We start from the raw sequence: 8,094 nt of genomic DNA on the forward strand, positions 1-8,094 counted from the left end.
CCCTCAAAATGATAAAGGGGATAGAACAGCTCCCCTATGAGGAAAGGCAGAAGAGGTTCCGGCTGTTCAGCTTGGAGAAGAGACAGCTGAGGGGGGATATGATAGAGGTCTTTAAAATCATGAAAGGTCTTGAACGAGTAGATGTGAATCGGTTATTTAACACTTTCGGATAATAGAAGGACTAGGGGGCACTCCATGAAGTTAGCAAGTAGCACATTTAAGACTAATCAGAGAAAATTATTTCACTCAACGCACAATTAAGCTCTGAAATTTGTTGCCAGAGGATGTGGTTAGTGCAGTTAGTGTAGGGGGGTTTACTACCAGGACATATGAGGAGATAATCTTTGAAGAAATTACTAAAGAAAAAAGAAAAAAGCTTAACGGTTAATAACTATTCTTTCCTTTCCTATGACTCCACATTTAAAGCATCCTGGACTGAAGGGTTGGGGAGTAATCTTTTCCTATTTTCTAGTAATTCTTTCATTTGTTCAGGTACAAAGAAAATATAAGTAACATTGTCTAACTTTAGTATACATCGACATGGGTACCTGAGCATAAAACTTGCCCCCCAAATGGGTATCCTGTCGCATTGACAGGAATCCCCTCTTTCTTTCCTGAGTAGCTTGCGCCAAATCAGGGAAGACCTGCACAGATTTACCCATGAATTCAGCTCTCATATTAGAAAAATAATTCCTCATTATAAGACTGAGATCTTGTGAATAAATAAAGGAAACCAAGAGAGTTGACCTCTCTATTATTTCAGGAGTTGAAGTCTCTAGAAAAGTTAAGTTTGCAAGATCAAGCTCTGGAGCAGCTACTTCTCCTCTAGGCCTTGCATGAGGCATGAAATACACTTTGTTCAAAGCGGGAATATTTTCAGGGGCTATCTTCAAAATATCCACCATGTATTTCTCGGTTGTTCGCCCATTACCTTAGGGAAATTTATAAACCTAAGGTTTAAATTCCTTGATTTATTTTCAAGCTGTTCCAACTTCCTGCTAGTGGCGATATGATCTTTCACCAAGGCTGCTTGCACATCTTGAAACTTCTTTACTTGTTCTTCCAATCTCTGAATCTTTTGTTGATGATCTAGGTATTTTGCATTATATTCATGGGTAAAACTTCCAATTTTTAAGGGCACATTTGCCTGCTGTTGTGCAACTTTAAATAATGCCATCCCCATTTTGGTTATCAGCTCCCAGAGAGCGTCCATGGACACTACCTCAGGTTTAGAGAATAAGGCATTCCCTGCTTCAGGCTCAAATTTAAAGAAATCTTCGCCATTAAAGGCATTCAAAGTGGAAGCAAAATCCAAATTTGAGCTTGCCATCTGCAGGCCTGCCATCCCTTCTCCTGTCCCCTCCAGGCCTGCATTTTCTCTCCCGTTCCCCACGGTGGTTCCTACTGCTGCACTCAACCCTATCGGGACCGATACAGCACTCACCGGACTCGAGGAATCTCTGGGGACCGGCACTGGAGGCGTTCTGGAGTCTGGAGGGCTCAAGGTGGTTTCTCCAGGGTCAGCCACGGCTCCTCCCGTGGTAACCTCCGCGGAGCATGTCGCCTCCACTCTAGAATAGTTAGAAGTCAGCTCTGCTATCGTACGCTGTCCGGGTAGAAGGGATGGCATTGCAGGATAGATGCAAACCCGACCTTTCCTTTTCAGGGGCATGTTGTCGGCGGCTCTTCAGCCAAAAGAAACTTGAAAAATTGGAGAAAACGGACAGCGTCTAAGCAGTGCTGCTACACCGCTGCCATCTTGGCTCCACCCCCAGTGTAGCTGGGTTTAAAAAAGGTTTGGGTAAATTCATGGAGGAGAAGTCCATTAACTGCTCTTAATCAAGTTGACTTAGGGAATGGCCTCTGCTATTACTGGCATCAGTAGCATGGGATCTTCTTAGTATTTGGGTACTTGCAGGTTCTTGTGGCCTGGATTGGCCTCTGTTGGAACAGGATGCTGGGCTTGATGGTTCCTTGGTCTGACCCAGTATGGCAATTTCTTATGTTCTTATGTGCTTGCTGCTGGATTGCTGCTTTCATCTTAAATTTGTTCAGTCCTAGTTACATTTTAGGTTGCTAGGGGTGTAGGATTGCGTACAATTAGGGTCCTTTAAATCTATTAGTGAATTCACTATCGGCCTGATTTTAAAAGGCCCATATGCGTAAAATACAGGGTTTACATGCATGGTTGGACCCTGCACGCGCATTTTACAAAGGGCCCAGCCACACACATAACCCCCATTAAGCTCAGATGTGCCAGGCCCTGAAAAAGGGGCAGGCCGGGGCAGCACCATTAGATGCTGTCCTGGGGAAGCGCGCACTGGCAGCTGGCCGATGTGTGGAGTTTACTTCTGCTCCTGAGGAGCAATAAGTATAAAAATTTTAAAAATGGGAAAGGTTAGGGGGTTTAGGGGTCAGGCAGGAGAGGGAGGAAAGATAGGGTTAGGGGTAGGGAACTGGGCAAAGGCCGGAACACATCGCAGTGCGTATTTTAGAATATTCCCTCCCGCGGGTCACGGGCTGCCAGCACATGCGCACGTGGATATTAAAATCTGGCACATGCGCGTGCTGACGCACACGTTATAAAATGATCACGTCCACATGCACGCACCGAGAACCGCGCGCGCTCCTTTTAAAATCTACCTTTATATATCTAGTAGTGACCTATAAGGAAATGATCAAACTCTTGATAAGGTGTGGGGAATTTCTGAGTTTAAGTTAAAAGGCTGATTTGGTTTTTTTTTTAAGTGTGCCCTCTGGGGATAGGGAAATACCTACAGTACCTGAATGCAAACCGATGTGATATCTCAGATCGAATGTCGGAGTATAAAAAATAATAAAGAAAGAAAGAAAGAAAGAAAGAAAAAGTGTGAAAGTGACATCTGCTATAAATTAAAGGATGAGCTAGGGGTGGGTGGGAGAGGGGTGGGAAGTACAAACACACACATTTCTGTTTGTTACCTGCTTTTCTGACTACCTATTTAAAATAAAACACAGGAACACACTAAATAATATAGCCCAATAATTTACTTCTCCCCAGTACTTTCAAGTTCTAAAAATGTCGCCAAGCAGCACTTACTGATTCGTTCCCGCCACCAGCACGGTGATCCTCTCCTCTCAGTGCTCCCACTGGATAGTGGGAAACAAAGTGCTTTTCCCTGTCAATATGTTTTCAGGTTCTAGTTTACTTGTTAAAATAATCAGCAGCTAATCTGAAACAGACCGCCTGCCAAAAGGTGTCCAATGTTAAATCACAACAGCAAGGCCTCCTCGCATATTCGGAGTCACCAAAACAAGTCTGGTTTTCAGGATAGCCCGGATAAATATTCATCAGATGCATTTACACACATAGGATTTAAGAATAGCTTGGTTATCTTGAAAATCAAATGTTCGTGACCTTCGAGTAGCAGTACTGAAGCAGATCTGCAAGCATATAACATACCATCAAGAGGTCCCAAATGCTTGCAGGGTGATAAAATATGACATGAAATGGCCACAAAGAGCTTTCACGCTTGGACAAGCTTTTCAAAACAGAGGAGTGAGGGAGAAATGACCAGCACACGTGGAAAAAACATAAGAATCTGTAAAAACAAAACAAAAAAACGTAAAGATCTGGATTAGCAACTGAGGAAGAAAACATGAAAAGAAAAAAAAAATGAAAATACAAATTCAATAAACAAATACAATAAACAAATGACTATGAAGAGGAGAGCTTAAAGTGGCATAGGACAGCACACAATGCACAAGATGTACAAAATGGAAGAAGAGGCAAGGGCAAGATTCTGTAGCAAAGAACAGGAGCAGCTTGATGCGACATCAATGCCAGAAAGCATGACAAAGGTAGCATGGCTCATCGACTGGAAACTGGGGAAAACTCTACGACATTCTGGTACCAGAGACACACTGGGATCAATAGCCAATCAGAACGGTGGAGAATGAAGATGGCATGATCACGTGGGACACCCCCTTCCTAACAAATAAAGTTTGAAAACCAGATAAGAATAAAGATGGGTTTTCATCACTTTTGCTCACAAAGGGTCTGATTTTCAAAAGCATTTACACACTTAAAAATGGGTTTTACATGTGTAAACGCACTGTACCTATGTAAGTGGGCTTTAGAAAATTGCTGCAATATATGCCATTGAATTGTCCAGAGGATTTACCCTCATATGTGCACTTTATGCAGGTAAATGGCTTTTGAAAATTGCCCCCAAATTATCAGTATGATGTGACCTCTTGGTACATATGGAGAAATAAGAGATCATAGAGATGCAATCAGAGACCAGGACAATGTGGCAGAAAGATATAGCAGTAACATCAATTGTTTTAGATACTACTAAGCTTGATTTATTTATTGAGATTAATATTCTGCTCGGAGTCTACCCATATGCCGCATTACAACCCCTAACCTTCTTCTCTCACAACTTCCTAACCCCTAAACATTGCCTTAACAGGACTGAGTTAACTGCTTTGCAGGATGCCATGAAGTTAGTCATCAACCTAAACTCCCTAGGCAGAACCTTCTAGAGAGTTTGGGGCCTATACATAAAAAAGGCTAGATTTCGAGTGCTCTGAAGCTTGATAGAATTTACAGTCAGAATGCGTAACAGGACCGACTGTGATAACTGTGTAAATTTTTAGCAACGCATAAGGTACTCATCATTCCCTCAAAAAACCTGGATCCACCAATGGACCCTCATGTGGTCCAGGAAGCAACAACTCCAGGAGTAGGCCCGCTGCAGGATGAGTGGGAGGAAGAAGGAACTGCCACCCTGCAGGAGCTGCAAACAACTTTGTCCCCGGAGGATCGGAGGGCCCCGGAAAACAAGCAGAGGTACGTCTTTCCAGCTAACTCCATGGTTCACTGCAAAGTGAAAAAGGGGAAGACATCTTGAGTTTGGAGAGCAGGAGTGTTCTGGGTGGTTTACCAGAGCCTCCTGGATTCCCTGCCATTTTTGGGGAGGCTGCAGACAGCGCACACTCTCAGTAGCTGGAGAGGGAAGCACCTACATTACCTCTTTTGCCTAAAAAAGAACTGGTAAGGCCAGAAGTTATTTCTTTGGATATAATTTGGGATGCGATTCAGATTTTGAATGATAATTTATTCCAAACAGTGAAGTCCAGTAGCGCTCTCTATCAAGCACATGGATTCTCAAGTAAAAATGTTGGAAAAATCAGTGGAGGAAAACAAAGTATCTTGCTTAACACCTTAGGAGAAGAGTTTAAAGATATTTCTAATATAAAGCAAAATATTATCAAAGAAAATCAGTTGTTATCCAACAAGATGGAACAAATAGAAAATCAAATAAGGTTTATAAATTTTCCTAGCGATCCATTAGTATCACCTAAAGACATGTGGAAGAAATATCTTACTCAGATTTTGAAAATTCCTGAACAAGCTCTGTGATTGGAGTCCAGAGTTTATATCCCTCCATTCAAGAAGGATTCCTCTTCTCAAAAAGGTTTTCAGGTTCTTACACCTGCACTACCAGCACTGGATATTACTAACATTTTGGAAACAACTCCAAAAGATGCTAGTTAAACCACCTACACCTATAGTGTCTTTTTTTTTTTATTGTAGCCTGATAAAGAATGGATTTTGAGGGTTTTTTTTTTTTACATCATCTAGGGATATTCTTGGATTTAAAAGTTAGTGCTTTCCCAGATTTGGCAAGATCCACCCAAATGAAGAGGAAACAGTTTCTTCAGTTGAGGCCCCAGGTTTATACTTGGGTGCCCTTTTTCTATTAAAATTCCCATGTAAATGCTGATTAAATACCAGAATTCTACTTATGTTTTTTACTCTTCTCAATAGCTCTCCTACTAGTTCCTCCCCAGTGACTGCTGATTGAGCGCTCATTTGTCTGTAGCTATATTCGATCACTTATTATATAGCTTCCCGTTTGTCAGATCCTGTATTTCTCAATTTTGTATGAATATATTCCTGTGGTTGTGATTGCATCCACTCAATGAGGACTTGATATGCAGAGATACATGTCTGTTTGAACTGTAATTTCTTTTTTTCTTTTCTCTCTGCTTGCAAATTCAAGTGTTTTTTCTTGAAATGTAATTTGAAAATTCATAAATAAAAAAAACCCAAAAACAAACCTGGATCCAAGTGCTGCAAGGCTTCGAAGACCAGAGTCAACATTTAAACTTTGCTCCAGCCGAGATAGGTAACCAATGAAGGGCCATTAAAGTTGGAATGGAGTGATGTGCTCGCTCCGTTTGATCCCCAGAATTAGGTGCACCGCACAGTTCTAAAGCAATCTCTTGGGAAACCCTATAAATAGAGCATTCAAATAGTCTAGTATTTGCCAATATAAAGATTGAAAGTAACTGAAACCACCCCCCTCACCCCCACATTATACCCCTTCAGCACCTTTTGTTAAAGATGCTACTTCTTCCATACTACCTCCTTCCTATTTATTTCCCCTCCCATGTACATCTTAACCAATTTACATGTCTATCGCTAAAAATGTGATATATGAACATATCAAGTGATTGTAATTGGCTACCTGTAATATTTACATCATGATGTAAACTGCTGTGATCTTAACTTGGAACGACGGTATATAAAGCTGCTAAATAAACAAACAACATCCTCAACTGCCAGAAACTTCCGAATACATCGGTGTTCACACAGGACAAAATAACTGCCTCCAGTCATGGATGCTACGTCTGTTTTCAGAGTAAAATGCGAGTCTATATAAATGCCCAACATACATCTTCAGAAATTAGCAAAGCATCCCCCACGCAACTACTGAAGCTGATTACATAAAGGAAGGCTTCCTAACCCACAATAATTCTGATCTGGCAGGATTAATCTTAAAAACTTCACAATGCACCTTGGTATGTTGCCCGCACACAACACTCTCCAAGCTCCAGAAGGAAGCTCTCATTGATCTCACGTATTTGGAAGAAGTAAGAAAGTGAGATGATACTCACCGAATCTTGATTTAAGAATGAGACTTATTCCTGTCATGGTATGCACAAAACCACATCGTTTGAAGTCATTAACCTAATGAAACAATTAACAAAATTTTATTTCTAAATTCAGATGCTGCACTCCAGTACTTGCTGGATATATGCGAGAGCAGCTTTGTGTTCGCATGCTCACAGACGGCAGAGCACTGGAAAGGGAACACAGTTTGATGCTTTCCGATTTCTCTATCGGAAATAAAGTAACTCGTTATCAGACACCTCCTCGTGTGGATAACAAAGAATTTCAACGGACCACGCACGGGAGAGCACACCATCCTAGCCAGGATTTTGTCAGCAGTTTTGAAAAATGTTACTTTCAACCATGTTTTCCCTCTTTTTCCTCACCGGTCCCAAAAATATAGAAGAGAGCAAGTCTGCCACCTTGTGGTGAAACATGAGGAACGACATGCATTCCAAAGTTAAGCCAACAACAGCTAGATTACTCCAAATATTGCAAGCTTAATTAAGATGGTCATGATCTGAATACTGCATGTCAGATGTACGCAGGCTGCAAGAGACAGTCCCTGCTTCCTGGAGCTTACAATCTAGTTAAGATGGATAAGAAATAAAAAAAAACAAGCGAGGTCTTGGGTTAGTAGGGGATTATAACTGGGAAAATTTAACCTGCTGGATTATACATTGGAATAAATGAAGATGAGGCAACTATAATTGTGTAAAACTGTAATGAAAAGGTTTTTGATGAGTTTATATAAGAAAAAGGCTTCAGTAAAATTTCAATATAGAACCAGTCTTTTTTTTATTTAACAAAGAACAACAGATTTGTACCTTTTACATAACCACATTAGTTTTTACATGTCCATTTCAGAGTCCGTTTGTCAGTGGTCTGTGATGTTTTATAAGTACAAGTGGAATGCCTACATGATGTTCTCATGAAGAGCTGCTCTTTGGCCGTCTGTGCTCTATTCATGCTTTTATATGTACCAGCGCGTCACTTGCTTGAGGCTCTGATGATGGTAAGCACAACAATGCTCCAACTTATATTCAGTAGAGCTAAAATAACTAAGCAAGTAGAGCTTTTGAAAACCAAACACTACTATTTACTTATGAATTAAGTAATCGATATTTTTTTTCTCCACCACTGCTTTGAGT

General features: G+C 41.0%; 1 long non-coding RNA gene across 1 annotated transcript; it reads right to left on the bottom strand.

The window, feature by feature from the left end:
• Positions 1 to 3,448: 3,448 nt before the first annotated feature.
• LOC115099512 lies at positions 3,449 to 7,262 on the bottom strand. The gene is made up of 3 exons (XR_003858812.1): positions 6,949 to 7,262; positions 6,109 to 6,283; positions 3,449 to 3,581 (listed from the first exon to the last, which is right to left on the bottom strand). It is a non-coding gene; the product is annotated as an uncharacterized LOC115099512 (long non-coding RNA).
• Positions 7,263 to 8,094: the final 832 nt, after the last annotated feature.

The sequence above is a fragment of the Rhinatrema bivittatum genome, chromosome 9, assembly GCF_901001135.1.
Source record: "Rhinatrema bivittatum chromosome 9, aRhiBiv1.1, whole genome shotgun sequence".
Classification (NCBI taxonomy): domain Eukaryota; kingdom Metazoa; phylum Chordata; class Amphibia; order Gymnophiona; family Rhinatrematidae; genus Rhinatrema; species Rhinatrema bivittatum.